At 34.3% G+C, this 20877-nt stretch overlaps 1 protein-coding gene across 1 annotated transcript in view; it reads right to left on the minus strand.

Annotated features, from left to right (window-relative positions):
- The window catches only part of LOC138709447 (beta-1,4-glucuronyltransferase 1), a 630527-nt gene that overhangs the window by 281302 nt on the left and 328348 nt on the right, over nucleotides 1–20877 (minus strand). The gene's annotated exons all lie outside the window — the stretch shown is intronic.

Consider the following 20877-nt stretch of genomic DNA (forward strand, 5'->3'; position numbering starts at 1 on the left):
TTTATAGCACATTCTAGTTCCTCATGTCATCATTAATTAAATTATACTAATTTTCATTGACATATACTTTTCACACCACCAAAAGACATGAAATTTATAACATTGTTCATTGTATTATTAAATTGATTTTAATGACGTTGGCTTGAAAATGAAAAGGTAATGGAAATAATGATTACGCACTGTAACTCACCACAGAAGTTAGCTGAGCAGGGGAAGCAGCAGAAGGGTGTCAACATATCGATGAAACATCACACATAGACACGCCAAATGTTTTATATAAAGGGTTCAGAGCCACAGTGGGCCAAGCGCCATTTATTAAAAATGTAGGAACCATAGGTTAAAGTTAAGTGAATACCATAGTTTAATGAAGATTGACATACCGTATCATTTAGTTGCTACATGTTTCATTAAATTATGGTATTCACTTAATTTTAACCCTTGTTTTCTAAGTTTTTAATGTATGGCGCTTAGCCCACTATGGCTCTGAATATCATAGTTTAATGAAGATTAACATATCATTTAGTTTCAATATGCATACTTTATATTACTTACTATATGTTTCATTGAATTATGGTATTCACTTAATTTTAACCCTTGTTTTCTAAGTTTTTAATGTATGGTGCTTAGCCCACTATGGCTCTGAATATCATAGTTTAATGAAGATTAACATATCATTTAGTTTCAATATGCATACTTTATATTACTTACTATATGTTTCATTGAATTATGGTATTCACTTAATTTTAACCCTTGTTTTCTAAGTTTTTAATGTATGGTGCTTAGCCCACTATGGCTCTGAATATCATAGTTTAATGAAGATTAACATATCATTTAGTTTCAATATGCATACTTTATATTACTTACTATATGTTTCATTGAATTATGGTATTCACTTGATTTTAACCCTTGTTTTCTACGTTTTCAATGTATGGTGCTTAGCCAACTATGGCTCTGAATATCATAGTTTAATGAAGATTAACATATCATTTAGTTTCAATATGCATACCTTATATTACTTACTATATGTTTCATTAAATTATGGTATTCACTTGATTTTAACCCTTGTTTTCTACGTTTTCAATGTATGGTGCTTAGCCCACTATGGCTCTGAATACCATAGTTTAATGAAGATTAACATATCATTTAGTTTCAATATGCATACTTCATATTACTTACTATATGTTTCATTGAATTATGGTATTCACTTGATTTTAACCCTTGTTTTCTACGTTTTCAATGTATGGTACTTAGCCCACTATGGCTCTGAATATCATAGTTTAATGAAGATTGACATATCATTTAGTTTCAATATGCATACTTTATATTACTTACTATATGTTTCATTGAATTATGGTATTCACTTGATTTTAACCCTTGTTTTCTACGTTTTCAATGTATGGTGCTTAGCCCACTATGGCTCTGAATACCATAGCTTAATGAAGATTGACATATCATTTAGTTTTAATGTACATTGTTTATATTACTTGCTATATGTTTCATTGAATTATGGTAAGCACTTAATTTTAACCCTTGTTTTCTCTGTTTTTAATAAATGGCGCTTAGCCCACTATGGCTCTGAATATCATAGTTTAATGAAGATTAACATATCATTTAGTTTTAATGTACATTGTTTATATTACTTGCTATATGTTTCATTGAATTATGGTAAGCACTTAATTTTAACCCTTGTTTTCTCCGTTTTTAATATATGGCGCTTGACCCACTATGACTCTGAACCCTTCATATGCAATGTATATAATTTTATGTATAAAAATGTACGAATCTCTCAATTCTAAACACTAGTTCCAAGACTAATAAATATGATGAATTTGAAAATGCAGGAAATTAATACAGAAATAATTTATTATAAATCATTTAAAAAGTTAACCTTAGTGCTTAGTTTATTTGATTTTTTATTACATTTGAGAATTTTTTTAATTTTAGGGAGACTAGTGAGACTTTTGTTGCTGTTTTCTGTCTATTAGCTTTTTAATTCTGGGGTCAATTGAAGCGATAGCCAAATGTAGACAGAAAGCTGCAGGCGGTTGCTCTGTTTCATTTTAAGCACGATAATGGCAGAAAATGCAGTTTCAACAAAAATACATGATGGAAAATCAAATAATAAATCTGATATTTCATGTAAATTTGGATATTCATTTTTCATTCTTATCCAGAATTTCGAACTACTAATAGATTTAAAAGTACTTTCTAGTCCTTATCTGATCATAATTCAAGAAGTTACACGGTTTCTTCGTAGGAAAGAGCTCTCTCTTTGTGTTCAACAAAAGGGTTCACAATCCACAGTTTTGTTGAAGTCGGCTTGCAAGCAATTTTTATGGTGGATCATAAGCAACGGTATTCCCTTTCCCGAATGTTGAAAGACTTACAAGTCTGAAGAATTCCCAATCATTAAAAAATAAGTGACTTGGTCACTGACATTTTCTGCACAGATGTAATTTAGTTAGATCATAGAATTTAGGGTTTAGACACGATATGGATCTGCGCTTTTCGACGAAAATTATTATCCTAAGAATATTTCCACTATCTATTTTTTATTTTTATTTATTTTATTGCTAGTAAGTTTGAAATGAATACAAGTTAATAAATACAATGAAAGATAAACTAGCCCACTCCTGAATGAGTAAGACTCGTTCTCAGGAGGGGATTCCAATACAGACAAAATTAAAATTAAAATTGAGAGTGAATACAGATTAAATAGTGTTTAATATGTTTAAACCCAAATTATAAATCCAATACAAATTTTTATACTGTTTTTTATTAATTTGGAAAGGTTTCGTGGTTAAAATAATATTGGAATAAAATTTGTTTAATGATCTGGGACCTTGACTCACGCTATGATAAAAAGCTGCATTGGTTTTACATTTTGGTTCACACAAACGCAGAGAATTCATATTTTTAGTTCTATATTTATGTATATACCTTTCAAAGTTATTAAAATTTCTATGAAAATATTTTAATAAAATAAAATAATACATTTGTTTAATATTGAAAACTTTGAAGTGTTTAAACAACAATTCAGTTGGGTAATCTTTCTAATTTTTTAAACACATTTTTAATACTTTTTTCTGTAGTAAAATTAACGGATAAAGGTTGGATTTATATCAAATATTTATTCGCGAATAATGCTTAGAAAAGTAAAATGAGAAATTTCTGGAGAAAATCTCGCGGCCCGGTACAATAGATACCAGGGCCCGCAGGTTGAGAAACACTGCCATAAAGTGCTGTTGAATGCAGCACCGCGCCTAATTTTCTAATATTGTTATGCACGTTTATGAATTTAAACATATATAATTACGTAGTTTATGTGTTTTCATTCATTCGTCAATATTTTTTTTTTGTATCTAGAAATTTATAAACTTCCTTTTCGAGAAGTTTACACATCCTAATTAGTCTCTCTGCAGTAGGGGTCTAGACTGTTTTCGCTGTAAGAAAAATCCTAATGTAAACATAAGCACGTTGCTGTCATACCCGTGATTGGTTCCCAGTCGAAACACTCGCAAGACGCAGGAAAATATAGTTCGTATTTGGAAACTACAATCTTGTATTATTTGAAAATAGAAAATTGAATTCTAGTTGTTAAGCACGATAAAACATTTAACTTCACTCATATGTAAAACGCTATGTAAAAGTATAGCTACTTTCATATTTGGTTATGTACTACGAACGCGGATGAATACCAACAGTAATACCGAGGTAGTCTGTTCTTGTAACAAGCTGGCGTCACTTGAGCTCATAGTTGTTCACGTAAGCACGTGGTACTGAAGTATGGCTTCTGTATCCTCAACTGTCCATTGTGAAGACATAAGACTTAAAAATAATTTAATTGCAGTAATTATAAAGTAAATGTTTCCTAAGCAAACGAATACATAGTAGTGAGGTTAGGTCTACTTGACGAGTAACGGGAAATGTTTAGCATGAAACAATGTGTTGTTGTTGTTTTCTAATGCCAGGCGTTTGACAATAAAGTCATTTGACCTCTTGCACTCCAATATTTTTCAAAGATATTATCATGGTCAGCCAATGAAGCACAGATTTTGAGGTGTTCGGAATTCATTTCTTGGTTTGAGTTGCACAATGGGCAGTTAGGGGACTGATATATTCCAATTCTATGCAGGTGTTTGGCCGAACAATCATGGCCTGTTGCCAATCTAAATGCAGCTACAGACGATTTTCGTGGTAAATCGGGAATTAACTGTGGATTATGATGCAGAGAGATCCATTTTTTTCCTTGTGATTCTGTTATCAAATTTTGTTTGTTGAAGTCTAAGTAGATTTAATAAATCTTTTCACAGAGTAATACGTAGATTTAGTAACAGGTCTGTAAGTAGCAGTGCTGACCTTCTTTGCTAATGCATCCGCATTCTCGTTTCCCAGGATTCCACAATGGGATGATATCCATTGGAATACAATTATTATGAAACAGAATGTACAACAGTACGCGGGAACGCATACTGAGAATCAATGGCGCCAAACAGCGGCCAATGAAGCCTCACTTCAGTCACGTGCTATTGTTTACATTAGGATTTTTCTTACAGCGAAAATATTATAGACTGTTGTCGCCATTTTGAGTAAAGAGCGACCATTTGTGTTTCTCACAGTGTGAAAATGAGCCGAGTACTTCATATAGTTTGTTTACAGACCAGACGTCCATTACATCATGGTTCAAACTCATGCAAACATAAACGTTATTCATGTGTTACTAACTTAACGAATGGAATTGCTTCATCTTATTGGTACGATGACAGCGACGAAGCATTTCCGTTTGGAGCACCCCACATAACTAAGAAAATATTTACAAAACCGGTTTCCTCTGACAGTCTGACGTAACGATCCAAGGAAAAGCCCCTGGCACATAGACGGGCAGTGCATATGCTGGGTGCACACACATAAATTACTTCCAAAGCAACACTCGACGAACGTTTGGCATTGACTCAGTTACAAATTAAGAATGTAAATATTTTCGTCTTTACAAGATACATTATGTAGACCAGTGTTCCACAACCTTTTTATACTCACGGCACAGGTCTAGACTCAACACGGCACACCAAAATGTTAATCCCCTCAAAAATGTATGATGTTACTCTCCTAATATAATTACGTAATGTAATGAAATTTACTATTATTATTATTATTATTATTATTATTATTATTATTATTATTATTATTATAAAACTAAAATCGACTCTTGCATTTTTTAACAATTTATGAACTTTATGCTCGACCATGCCGAAATGTAGTAATTATACACCTGGTAGCAGTCCTTTAATGCATATCATTAAAGCAAACCTACTCATTAAAGTACAGGTGTTCAGCCAATGACAAGTCAGCTTTGTACCGTTATAAAACCGCAAGTATCGATTATTCTCGGATATACAATCGAAAGAGAATTAGCGAAAAGTCACAGAGGCTGGAAATCCAATACTGTCGCAGAAGGTTATGTTCTGTTTCTATAATAATTAGCGTTAATTGTAAATAATATTCAAATAAATTTAATTTGTCATCTCGTTTTTCAATGTCCAATTTAATTTCAATGTTATATCAAAGTTAAGATTTAGTTTACTCTGTAGGTTCTTATAGGCTATCAAGGTCAATGTGGACATCTGTTCCTCGGAAAAAATCAATACTTTCGCGTCTGCGCACATCTCACAATTTACTAGGTATTGCTCAATGTCAGTTAGATACAAATAAAATGAATAATTTCAAGTTAGAAATATGGTAGAGCATAAAAAGTCGTATGAACTTGGCTATAATGGTAATTAAGACGCTCGTATGAAAATTATGAAACTCGTTTGCGCTCGTTTCATAAACAAACATACTCGCGTCTTAATTACTACCATTATAGGCTCGTTGCATAATGTACTATTAATTCACTGTAGAAAATACGCATTTTTATTACTAATATTAAAGTAAATAACTTTACTCACACCTTCAATGTGATACTTGGGCCTGCTTAGCTGCACACAGGTGGCTGATCTGTGGCGGAATCGTTAACAGTGCAAGCCTCATTTCTTCATTGATGGATCAGAGTCTCTCCCTCTTTGATGTTTTAATTTTCAGTTAACGTCGAGAAGCCCACTTCACACATATATGTAGTTGAAAATGGCAATAACATATTAACTGTCGTCTCAGAGATAGCCGAGTATTCAGTTTTTATTGACAACCAAAATGTTTCTAAAGGCACTTCAAGAAGTTCCAATTTCAATGTTCTTATGTAGGAGAAATGTAGTGTGCTCTGATCCCATTTCCTGACACAAAACAAAAAAACAGCAAATTTAGGGGCCGCGATTTGATGAAGTTCACGACTTTTACCACTTCATCCATCACAATTTTCAGAGGAGATGGCAAAACAATGGCTTCGCTGTGAATGAGACAATGGTCGCCCGTATGTTAGGATATAGGCCTACTTCACGTTCTTTAGCCATGAATTCTTTCACTCGGCCTGTCATAGAAGCGGCTTCATCTCTAAGGGCCGTATTCATAAACGAGACTTTGGATGAGACTTCTCAAAGTCGAGTTTCGTAGTAAAGTTTAACTTTGTTAAAATTCCTATTCATAGACAATACTACTGAGACTTTGATTTTGACTTCGGTAAGTCGAGATTTGACGACCTTGTTCTAATGTTGGCAATCAAAATCACTGCCTTCTAAACGATTTAAATTTATAGATAGTTGAAATAGAGTAGGTATTGCCACAATCAAAGCCATCTTTTGAGTCACAAATCAATGAAACAACTGAACATCGGTACATGTTAAGCGATTGTTGACCGTTCTTGCAGCTTTACATAAGAGTGATAAATTATTCGAGGGCTTATTGTGAAACTAACGTAAGTACAAAAATTGACATTTTTAGATCTTTACACCAATCGATAATAATTTGTTCTTTTACTTGGCCACAAAAAATCGTAACTCAGTTCGAATAGTCTTGTATATAACACAATTCGTAACTACAAAACATGATGGTGGACTTCATATGAAATAGTATGGTATTGCCTGTTAAGAATTTAGTTGTGAATAAAACATCGATTGTAGTTACATTAGTTTCACATTAAGCTCTCAAATTATTTCACTGTAAAATAATTTTATTCTGAAGATACAGAAGATAAGAAGATGTCACCAATGACAGACTATGAAAGAGACATATTATCCTGCTGTCAGTTGGCACAGTTATTCCCTGCTTGTCTGCAGAAACTACTTAAAAATTATTTGAAATCAATATGCAGAAAACATTATTATAACGAGAGCAGGATTATAAATTAACTGCATATCCAACTGTATAATCTATTCTTTATAGAATTAAATAGTCAAAATCAATATTAAGCTATCAATCCTTATCAGTACCTGTAGCGTAAAATCGCGATGAAATAAATTATATTATTTATTGGTGGAACAGACAATCCTTTATTATTATTCATCAATGAAAGTTGAAACATGACGAGGTATTTATTACTGTCTGTTTATCAAATCTGTACCTTGATTTGAATTTATAATCTATAATAATACGCTAAAGAACATGAGCAGCTTTAATAATCTCCTGGATGTCCTCAACATTCTCGGAAAATTCAACAATTTTCCAAATATCAGCCATTTTCCTTATGTTCACGAACGAAAATCAAAGTCAAAGTCTAGATTTTCGGCGACTTCGAAGTGAAGTCACGACTGAAGTTTACTTTCGTCAAAGTGTCGACTGTGAATAGGAAAATAGTGACTTTGTACTTTCCAAAGTCAACTTTGGTCCAAAGTCTCGTCTATGAATACGACCCTAAAACACTAATGCAATCCTCCCATGTTAATTCATTACAGACTATATATTCATTAGTTGTAGAAACATTTCTTCATCGGTTGCTCGCTCGGGCAGTTTGCACAAAAAAAATTGCAATTACATACTCATAAATGTACCGAATGTAGGAAAGAAGTTTTGCATGACCGCTAATATCGTCGATCTGAAGTGAGAGCTTCTGACTGTTCTTTATTTTATCCTTCATAATGTCTTGGATGCCATTGGCCATGTCACTAATTCGGCGTTAATTGTGTCAGCAGAGAGAGGAATTTAATTTTAATTAATTTTATTAATTTCTTACAGTAAAGGCTGGTTCACAATTAACCGGGAACGAGAACCAGAATGAAAACGAGAAGCAGAGGACGTGAATACAAAAATTTTTTATTCACAATAAACCGAGAATGTAGACGACTATGCATATCGATATGTATGTCAATAACGATATGTAAAGTCGATATTACTCATTCTGATGTTATTTGTGTATAATTGACCAATGCCATTCTCTCATGAGTACAAGGCAGCCAACATAAACACAGGTTAACCAACTTCGAAATTTCAACTGAAACATTTCATTAGGTACGGTACTTAAATATGCCCATGCATCTTTATTATCACAACCTATTTTAAGTCTACCATAACGTAAAATAATCAGAGAAGAAACATTTGCAATAGAATAAAAATGAACACAACAGTAGTTATTGAATTGAAGCATGAATATGTAATAAAATATGATTCACTTACGATCGTGTTCAAAGATGCAGCTATTGAAAGCCACGTATTCTCCTTCATTTTCTCATCTTTATACGAGGCGCGCCGCTTATCGTAAACGTGAGGATTTTCCTAAACACTCAATATTAGAATCTCATCAAATAAAACTTGCTCCATGATGCACAGCACAGAACAAAATAATGCATAGGTTACCTATGTCACAGTCTTCTTGCTACAAAATATACGACGACAAAATAGCTTTTAGATGGCAATAGAATGAATCTAGTGGGCTGTGATCGGAAACGTGAACGCCAAAGTTGAAACTTGGCCAACTTTCCATTCCCGATCGCGGGCTCCGGCAAGCTTTTCGTTAATTGTGAATGCTCACATTTAATTGTACACATTTTAACAATTTTACCGTTTTCGTTTTCGTTCCGATTATCGTTTCCGGTTTATTGTGAACCAGCCTTAATAGGTAAAAGTTCGCGTCACACCTTTCACCTTGTGGAGGCACACGGGTTTGTGGAACACTGATGTAGACAGCCGCGACTGCTCGTCGCAATCACAAACAACAGATTAAAAAGAAAATGTGTACAATGTTAAATTAAATTTAGATATCAGTATTGAAATATAAAATATTGTACATCACACGAGAGTAAACAGATTTTATGCGCTCATGGAAACTGCCGCCCACCGATTTGCCTCGGGCAACAAACTTCCCACTCGCGGATATAATCTGATTTTACTCTCATATACTAGCCTATAATTTTATATAATCAGTATTATGGGATCTGTATTCACTGATGACCATCACCATCGTCACTACCAGTGTCTGGATAAATCATTACCATCAACCATCAGCATGCTTTCACTCATTCGGCCTTTCCTCTTATGAGGGTATTTGAATCAAAGCTAAATAGCTGGACACAGACTGCATCCATTGTGCGGTCAGAATGACAGCTTAAGACAATGCAGAAAAAAGACAAATCTACAGCCAAATTTGGTACACTTATTTCTTCCCACCTTTGACATAAAATTATCCGTTAATCGATTCTACGGGTTTTCTTTGGGTTAAGGACCGATTTCATCAAGCTTATTTAACTTTAATTGTTGGGTACTGAACCTCTTTTTAATTAACACTTAAAGGGACTATCTTTTCACCAACCCAAATTGGGCTTTAAGCTTTCATTAAACTACATTTAAGTTAATTGGTTAATATTTTGCCATTCAAATAATTAATCCTGCATTAACGACGATAATTTTCATATGGCGAGGATAATGAGGGATTTGCTATTTGAAAATTATGATTTCTCACCAAGACGGGCGAGAATAATTTCCGAAACAGAAGATTATTTTGATACAATGGACGAGAAAGATTAGCAAATACGATTTAGGCTAAGCAAAGCATAAGCATTGTATATTTAGAATAGTGAACGAGGTGATTTAGAATTTCCAACTGATAGTTAAGTACTTCATAATATTATTTAAATTATACATTTACTGAAGAAACGTTTAATCAATCTTCGGTTGCCTAAAATACGGCAACTACAGTAATATGAATAACATAACTATTAGTATTATTATTATTATTATTATTATTATTATTATTATTATTATTATTATATTTATCAGGTAGGCCTAATATTACATTTGAAGGCATTAGAATAGCGCAAATCCATGACGTCTTTCCATTTTGCTTATTGCATGGTATTTTATTGCATCTACTTTCATATTATCCTATTTCTCTTCAATATTGCTGAAGACATTGGGATAATGTTTTTTTTTTGCCTTTAAATCTCTTTTTATTTATTTCCAACCTTTCTTCTAAAGTCTGACCAACCGTCATTTTGTTTTCGTTGGTTTTAATACGTTTTGAGGTTACCTCTGTTTATGATCACGTAATATAACAAATGAACTCACTATAAACGTCATCGCTTACATTAACAGGGCACATGGCCTTCGAAATTATGATTTTACTACAGTCTAGTATATACAGTCACCAAGCTCAATACGTAGTAAATATGCATCCATAGATAGTTGCCAACCACTAGGATCGCTAATATCGCCTCATTACAGACAATGCGAAATAGTACCGGCACAGTTTATTGTTTCCAGCACCCTCACAACTCAAGCTTCGTGACGGTACATATATACTAGACTGTGATTCCGAAGGCCGTGAAGACTTAACTGGAAATTAAATTTACTATATTTTAAATGTGTATTAGTTTGGTGAAATACAAACGAATTAAATATAATTTAACTTTCGTATTTAAGTTAAATTAAGTTAACTGTGGATTAGTAACATGTTGGTGAAATCGAACCTTAGGGAGGTGTGTGGGCTAGAAATGTTATATCTGTTGAGTTTGTACTGTACATCCATATTTGGCTCGAACTTGAAATACAACTGGGTAATTACAGATAGCTGTAATCCAACAACCTGACTGGGTTATGACAAGTGAATACTACTGTCAGAGGTTCTCGGTGTAGGTGTATGAACTGTATCATGGCGAACAGTCACATCATTTATAATAAATTATTATGCTAATGCCGTGACGTCATAAAGAACGTTTGCTGGCTGTCAATATCGGCTGCTATTGATTACGTATTATATCTAGTCATATTTCAATCTCTACCGAAACTGAATATAAGTTGAAGGCCAGATACAGAATTACTCGCTCCACAATGTTTTCGCTTTACAGTATATTAGTTACAACGTAGCCTAATTATAATGTAGGCCCTAAGGACATTACATTCATTAAATAATCCAACTTTATGGTTTGGAGGAAAAGTAAATAGCACGGATTACCATCAAAACAAGTGATTTAGTAGCACGTAACTTTTCTTCCCTTCTCCAAAGTGTCAGACATTGCTCTAGATATATTCAGCAAATATATCCAATAAAAACAAAAGACTGAAGTATATATACAGGATGCGGCATTTAAAACAGGCCACTTCTATAGCACGGCCATTTGTAGTGATAGAAGACAAATCTTCGGACAAAAGTTGTTTGGCGTGAAGGGGACATATTGTGGTATAGATATTTCTTTGATAGGTGCAGGTGTAGAGAAGATACGGAAGCCAACTTCATTATTTTAAATAGATTAATATGATTTATTATTCACCCTTTAATAGTGCGTTTGAAGACGCATACAACAACTGTGTCTTAATGGCCATTGATGATAGTTGAAGGTCAAATAATAAGAAAAATTAGTTTACTCAATGAACCGATGAACTACTGGGTTGCCCCTTTATACAGTTTGAACCGTACAAAATCAATGTAAACAAGCATTAAACTCGTACTATTTAATTCCTGTCTAGCCCTATGTGTGCACGAAGACACAAAATGGCCTGCACGTTCACCGGACTTAACACCAATGGGCTTTTATTTGTGGGGAAAATTAAAACGAGCAGTGTACCAAGAAATATCGACGAGCCCCGAAGACATGAAAGCCCGTATAACACGAGAATGCTCGGCGATTAGCTCTGATGAAATTCGATGTGCTTTTTTTCCGCTCAGAATCGCTTAGCATCATGTATCAATGCTCAAGGACATCACTTTGAACACATCACGTAATTCTGAACATATGATGTAAGTAAGTTACAGAAATGATGACTTTTTCTTTAACAAACATATTGTTCATAGTTAACCTTCAACTATCTTCAATGGCCATTAAAACACAGTTTTTAAATGCGTCTTCAAACGCACTATTAAATGGTAAATAATAAATCATATCAATCCATTTAAAATAATGAAGTTGATTTCCGTATCTACCCTACACCTGAACCTATCAAACAAATATTTATACCACAATATTTCCTCCTTCACGCGAAACTACTTTTGTTTGGATACTTTTCTATCACTACCAATGACAGTAATATTCAGGTGGCCTGTTTTAAATGTCTCACCCGGTATAAAGACTAATTATAAAAATGTTACTTATCTTCTTAATTTTAATAGTATTTATTAAATACAAAGTATACAGCTTTCAGTCATCTTTTAATTTGTTGTGGAGGCCAGGCTCTGCACCTCGCAGAGTGAGGGCGGTTATAAAGTGGAATTTTGAGGCTCCAATAAGATAAAATAGGCTATAGTGAGGATGACGTAAGTGTAGTTCCTAAAAATGTAATTTGGCCGTCTCTTCAGTGTTGCCAAATAATACCAGATATCTCCAAAGAGGGTAAAATCGCATTGCTACGTACTGAAATAATAATAATAATAATAATAATAATAATAATAATAATAATAATAATAATAATAATAATAATAATAATAATAATAATAATCAGGGAAAGGATTTATATGTAAATACATATTTACTTATAAAGCTAATATAATTTATATTTTGCATTATCTTTATGTTTCACAATGTGTAGGGTTGAAAAATCCTACTTTTATTTTCCATATTTTTCCATATTTTAGAGTTTAGTACATATTTTCGTTAATTTCCATATATTTTCCATATTTCATATAAAACAGTCCATATTATATTAGGTTTAACAATAAAACAAAACAAAATTCCATTAACTTTTAAAAATACATTTCAACAATAGAGATTTAAACACATGTTCAGTAATCCCTTTAACATCAGAGTTATTTTAAAATTAGCAGTCCTATCAACAATGGGAAAGTAAGTTACAAAACTGTATTAATTTAATTTAAAATTTTTAACAGACTTCAGTTGTGCAGCTCAACAGTTAAATGCCAGTCAGAGTACACATAGGTTCAGTTTTGTAAATCATACTATAAAGACGGTAAATATGCCAAAAGTACGTCATTCAGTCAATTTAAAATCAAAACTAACAAGTTACATTTCAGAATTTAAAGAAGATGGTTTATCAACTGACAATAAAATATTATTTTGTAATTTGTGTCAGTGTGCAGTATCATCTACACAAAAGTTCCTGGTGCAACAACACATTACAACTAGTAAACATCAGGCCAACAAACAACTAAATTCCAAGCAGAGACAATTGTTTTTAACACAACCAACAACATCGAATGTAAGATCTGAGTTTAACATCGACCTGTGCCGTTCTCTCATCTCTGCTGATATTCCTCTCTACAAACTAAAGAATAAGGTCTTCAGGGAATTCCTTGAAAAATATACTCAACATACAATCCCGGATGAGTCAACACTTAGGAAGACGTATGCTCCATCCATCTACGATGAGACAATACAGAAGATAAGAGATGAAATTAAAGATAGTTCAATTTGGGTTTCCATTGATGAGACTCCCGACAAAGAAGGTAGACTTGTTGGTAATGTAGTTATCGGTTTGTTAAGTGAACAATATTCTGAACGAATTCTTTTACATTGTGATGTTCTAGAAAAGTGCAATAACAAAACTATAGTTAAACTGTTCAACGAAGCTATGGGTATCCTGTGGCCAAAGGGTATTATGTACGATAATGTGTTATTCTTTATTAGCGATGCTGCCCCTTATATGGTCAAAGCTGGACAAGCATTATCTGTTGTATATCCTAAATTGACTCATTTTACTTGTGTGGCGCATGCATTTCATCGTGTGGCAGAAGTGGTCAGAGACAATTTCCCTAAAGTAGATTTGTTGATTTCATCAGTGAAAAAAGTATTTCTCAAAGCTCCCAGTAGAGTTAACGTGTTGAAAGAAATGTACCCTGAAATTCCATTGCCACCAAAGCCAATTTTAACTAGATGGGGTACATGGCTAGAAGCAGTTGAATATTATGCCGAACATATAGACTCTATTAACAATGTTCTCCTTGCATTGGACTCTGAAGATGCAGTCTCAATTGATACTGCGAAAACAGTTACCTGTGACATAAGTGTGAAGAATGACTTAGCTCACATTCAGCATACATTTTCATGCATCATAAAAACGCTCAAAAGTCTCCAAAATAGGCACCTTTCACTATCTGAAAGTTTTGAAATTATAAATAGTACTGTGGAACAACTGAATCGTGGTAGAGGTAAAGTTGCAGATGCAGTAAGAGCTAAGGTGGACACTGTACTTTCAAAAAACCCTGGATATGAAGAACTACAAAAGGTTGTTGCTGTGATGAGTGGTGAATCAACAGTGAAGATTAACTTGGACTTATCCCCAGCAGACATTGTGAAATTGAATTATGTACCAGTTACTTCTTGTGACGTCGAACGCTCTTTTAGTCAGTATAAATCTATCCTCAGAGACAATAGAAGAAGATTCACTTTTCAGCACTTGAAAGAAATGTTTGTAACCTATTGTTATGGTAACAGACAATAAAAATTGTGTTTTGTTGAAACTACATTGGAAGATAAGGTACGTCCATTATATTTTTTGTTTAGTTTGATTAAAATGTACCAATATTTAACGTACATAGTCATTTTTTTATAATTTTAAGTCCATATTTAATTCCATATTTTGGTAAAAATCCATATTTAATTCCATATTTTGGTAAAAATAACTACATATATATTTACATATTTCATATATTTTTAGTCCATATAAATCCGTTCCCTGATAATAATAATAAAGTATTAAGAATAACAATGTCTTGCTTATTTACCACATCTGCGAGGTGTTTCCTAATTGGTTCAATAATTTATGACATACTATAGGCCTGTTTTCGTCCTGGACTTCTCGCATATTATGTTGGTGATTAGGATTAGTATGATCTAATATTAAAATCTATTTTGTCTGGCAACATGAGATTCATTGTTTTCACTAAACAGTTTACGATTCATTAGACCTAACCTAAAAATATACTTACTTGCTTGCATTTTCATCACTTTCCTTTACTGCAAACCGAAATTGTTGCTGTCAACATAACAGTTAGAAAGTAACTGCTAGTTGTAGTATTTGTCAGTACTCGAAATTCTAAACGAAGTTGGTAAAAGAAAATTCAACCTGAGGGCTAGAAAGTCACTATAATCCACTAGCATATGTAGTAATAGGGGAAAAATGGTTAGGTTTCAGCCTTTGGGTATTAAGAAAGGTGATCTGGACTATATCTATGGACAAGTGGTTAGCCTCGCTGCATTCCACCATGACCATCTGGGTTCGATCTCCGTCTGGATCATGAAGGAATTTGTGATGACAAAGCAGGCACGAAAGGTTTTTCTCGAGGTTCTCCCATTTTCCTTTACCATTATCATCAATCCACAGAGGACTGAATGACGTTCAATGTGATTGTCATAAAACATATACAAAAACGAATTTAGAAGGAAGACTAAATCATCATTTAACTTTTTCAAATCATATGATGAAGGATGAGTGGAACGGAGAAAAATTCTCTCCGGCACCGGGATTTGAACCCGGGTTTTCAGCTCTACGTGCTGACGCTCTACTAAACCACACCGGATCCCCACCCCGATGTCGGATTGAATCCTCTCAGTTTAAGTTCCACCTCTTGGGTTCCCTCTAGCGGCCTACCCTCATGCACTGCGTCATAGATGTATGACAGTGGCACAATGTCCACACATGTGCAGAGGTGCTCTCGTTATGAGTGACTAAGTGGCCGGGATACGACGGAATAAGCGCCGTCTTAATTCACTAAGTGATTATTTTTCGCATATCATACATTGTTCAAATCAGTTAATCTATCTAAGTAAAAGAAAGAGCACATCAATAATATTTAGCTGACGAAAACAAGAATTTCTGTTCCCCCTATTCCACGTGGAAATTAAAAGAGCTAGCGACTGCATACTGGAAGACATTATGATTACGTCACGAATTGTATTAATCTTCTTCCTCCTTTCCTTGAAATTGTGCTTCTGTGCTGTTAAATGATTCTCAGATCTGGGATCAAGTGACAACCGGAAGTCGTGTAGACTTGTTCAATGTCATCAAAAACGAGTACCTGTAACTCTATATCGGCACTTAACATTACATCCTGAACCGAAAAAAATGTTTTAGTAGAAAACGACGGCTAGTCAGGGAAATGATGCAAATGATGAAGTGCTAATAGGATGAAACTGCAGAAGAGGTCACGAAATCATTAATATGCAATACATCCAGAACTACTCATTTATTTGCAAATGCGTTCCGCCCTGTTGTCATCTATATCCGCTGTTCTATCATATCAATGAATGCACAAAATTAGGTACTAACTCAAACTCGCGGTGTGCAATTAAACTCTCTCTTTATAAATATGAATGTAGATGACGGGACTTTCTAAACGGAAAACTGATATCCATTGAAGTTGATTTTAGGCAAATTACATCTAATTACAGAAGAAAACAAAGTGCCTCACCTCTTATGAATTTTACAAATCCAGTTGGCCTGGGTTCGGTTTCCGGCAGGGAAGCCAAGATCATTGTCCTCAGAAGGTCTGATTTTTTTTTTTTAACTTTGTTATTTAACGACGCTGTATCAACTACGAGATTATTTATCGTCGATGGAATTGGTGATAGCGAGATGATATTTGGCGAGATGAGGCCGAGGATTCGCTATAGATTACCTGACATTTGCCTTATGATTGGGGAAAACCTCGGAAAAAACCCAACCAAGTAATCAGCCCAAGCGGGAATCGAACTCGCGCCCGAACGCAACTCTGGATCGGCAGGCAAGCGTCTTAGCCGACACAGCTACGCCGCACAGTGGTCCGGATCGCTTAAAACCCGGACAAAAGTAATAACTTCTTTTCTAGTGGCCATATTAACTTGAAATTTGGTACACTTATTACTAATAACATGTATCTAACGTGTGCAAATTTTAATGCCATTTGGAAATGAATAACTACCCCTCTTGAGGGGTGAGATAATTATGCTTTCATTAATAAGGGCCAAATTAGATATTTTTATCACACTACTGTTATTTTATTGCAAAACTCGATAAATGCAATCATTATAGTCATTTTATGTACACGATTTCATCAGCAACCCCTAATATAAGGGTTGAAAAGTTACATAAGTTATGTAATCCACAAGTTTAAAATTATAATCTGTATAAGTTATAATCGAAATTCAATTAAGGATTGTATATTTGTGGGTGAGTACATTCTTACATTTAGTAACATAAAGAATCCGTTAATATTTTCGTAGTTTTGTAGGGGTATCCAAAATGTTACGTACCATTTAATACTACCGGTAATATAACTTGTATGAACTTGCACACTTGTAAATTCCATTATATTATTGTGCTAAATTATATTAGAATATCTGCATTTTTATACATTTTGTTATGGAGTTTATGGCTAAGCAGAAATAAAGTATGCATTTTGATACTTACTAAGGTGTTGAGCATTTGCATCTGAGAAGTGTGCCTTGGATGCACTGAGTAGTTTCATTATTGTAAATGCAGACAAGTTGAAATACAGAACTGTTTGAAGGTCGCAATTCAAACACCAATCAATCAATCAATCAATCAATCAATCAATCTTCTTAATGTATCCAGCTGTTTGCTGACAACATAAAGTCCACTATAGTCCACTGTAGTCTTTTCAGTTTTTGTTTTCATGAGAAATGAGGTGTATATTTGACCGTTCATTGTAGATTTCTGTTGCTAGTAGCCAGAGTTGGGGTGTAGTCAATATATACTGCAGGATTGTGTCTTCTGCAACTGGTACTGATGATTTTAATTTACTTCTTTTGTGGTTTATGGATGGACAGTATAGAAGAATGTAAATTCAATCTTCATTTCTGTCTAATCCGAAAAGATAAAATTACTCAGAATGCTATCTACTATCCGTCCAATTGGTTTTGTCGCAGGGTTGTAGAAAGGGGGGAACTCACATAACAGTTAATTACTTGACGAGGCCCTTTTATTTAAGTTATTTTAAACAGTTACACAATATTACGTAGACGTCCAATTCCTAACAGAAATTAATGTTTTCAGAAAAGAGCTAAGACAGCCCAGCCACTAGTCTTTACAGAGGGGAGAGCAGAAGCGAGTGGGGGAAACCAGGATGCTCGCTGTCAGATATAAATGTCAAAATTCTGCTAGAAGTACGTGTGGTCCAATAAATCCTGAACTTTCACTTCACATGCACTCTCACTAGCACTTATATTGTTCGGATAAGTTGCGTCTTTTGCTTTCAGAACTGCATAATAGCTCGGATACAAGTCATGATTGTGTTTAATTGCCATTTTTCTAATAGACATGTATTGATGTTTCGATAAATTTGTACTTACTATCATTGATAACGCTTCTTCTTCTGACAGTTTCGTAGCTTGTTTTCTTTTCTTCAGCCATGATTCACGAATTTGTTTACCTCTGGTAGGTGTCGTTGTGGTAATTTCTTTTAATAGTTTTGCTGAATTGTCGTCACCTCTAGCCCTCAAATTCATCACTGTGGCATATGAAAGCTCCTCAGCACCCACATTCTTCCTCAAATCCTCTATTTTCCTCCTCTTACTTCTCTCACATAATTCTTGAAATTCTTTTGAAGGACGTCCAAACGTTTTTGAAGAGGAAGAAGCGGAAGGAATGTCTGTAAGTGGTAATTCAGTTTCTTGTCGTAACCAGTCTGAATATTTAGGAACAAACATTTTTTCGCTGCGATAACATTTCTTCCAAAACTGATAGTACGGAAGAAAAAAGCGCCTTCTTATTACACTTCGTAGAGAATTTGTGCCACGATTGTCCAAATGTAATTCAAATTTATTCTTCATATAATCCACAACATATTCTTCTTGTTGCACACGAGTCCCACTGTTCTTTCCTTGAATTATGTCGTAAATTTCTCGGCGACTCACACGTAAATTCATTTTTCATACACTGGATTCACACATTATACACTGAACTGAGACCGACAGAAACCCTCTGGACACTGAAAAGTCAAGGGCCTGTGTGTTTACATCCAATAAATTATCCCCCAATATCTAAATATACAAACATAAATTTTACTGCGTGCTTATATCGCAACATGTGTTGACGGACCACGCGCATGGGGATGATTTGGAGGTCACGATTCACAGTTCTGCAGGGTTCCGCAGATAAAACCTTCAGTGACGAACTTATAAATGTCTACCAATATACAATATGTAAGTTTCACGGTGTACACTCGTGAACATTTTTTTAAAACTCTAAAACATTCTTTATTTTTTCGCAAAATACGAGCATTAAAATTTGTATTTATTATTAGAACTTAGAAACAAAAAACAATGATAATTATAATTTTTCCCTATACATAAGACCGTAATACATTCATAAAAAATATTCTCAGAATTTTATTTTGCATTGTTAAGGCAGACACATTGTTCAAAAATCACTTACAAAATCGCAGAATTAATCACGAAAGATTTGTGTCACTTTTGCTCGTAAGTATTGACCAGAACCTTTGAAGTATTCTTCGAAAAACACTTGGTCTTATTAGAATGACTATTGAGGATTATTATTGAGGTAATTTTGTATTTTTAATATGAAGTTTGAAAAATGACTTTTGTCCGGCTTTTTAGCGATCCGGACCACTGTGCGCCGGTGGTTGGTCTGGGTTTTGTTCCTTATGTTTGCTATCTCTTGACTTAAGCTATGGTGTTTGTCACCTTAAAAGCTCGTCACGCAAACGAGTCCGGGTTCAATTCCCGGCTCTAGCGAACTTGAACATTCGTAGTGAACAAAGCAAAGATTGCGAGTTCTCCCATGTTCTCCGTATCATTCCACCAAACTCCCTTAATATAGATGGTGGAAATTTCTGAGCAGTATAGTCATGTCTACTGAAGCTGATTTTATACAAATTACATGCAATTAAAAACAATTACAGGAGAAAACAAGACTAGGCTACTACAACTCTTCAGAACTTCACATATCCAGCGGATCGATCCCAAAATAAGGAATCTTTTCTGTGTTACCTGCTGCTATAACGTCCGTCTCGCGATACATCCAAAGTCAGATAGATGGCAGTTTCGAGGTTATATTGATTCAAGAAATTTGAGGTGCATAAGACTGTCACCAGGTTATGGTATCAGGGTTATAGAATACTGCCGAGAAATAGCTGGTGAACGAGATGAACACAATGGGCATGAAACTCATTCTACACATCCAAAGTATGTAAAGTGTCATCAAAAACTTTTTCCTTGCATTTTTAACCATGTCCTGATTGTATTTATGCAGTGTAAAATATTGCCATGGCAACTAAAACTTACTAGGTTAATTAGCGCAAATGGAATTTGTCATAGCGAAATGAAGCAGTGAATTTGCCATAAATTACCTGACAATCGCCTTACGGTTGGGAAAATCTTAGGAAAAAAACCCAGTCACGTAATCAGCCCAAGCGGGAATCGAATCCACGCCCAAGAACAGCTTCGGATCAGCAAGCAAATGTGCTACCGCCTGACCTACGCCGGTGACTTATAATAGCTATGTCTAAACAGACTCGATACTGCTGACCATGCCATTGAAACTTCCCATAAAGACAGAATGCAAGTCAACATAGTTCTGTTTTCGGAAATTTATTTCGTATACGTTGCAAAC

Source organism: Periplaneta americana, chromosome 11 (genome assembly GCF_040183065.1).
Source record: "Periplaneta americana isolate PAMFEO1 chromosome 11, P.americana_PAMFEO1_priV1, whole genome shotgun sequence".
NCBI classification, from domain to species: domain Eukaryota; kingdom Metazoa; phylum Arthropoda; class Insecta; order Blattodea; family Blattidae; genus Periplaneta; species Periplaneta americana.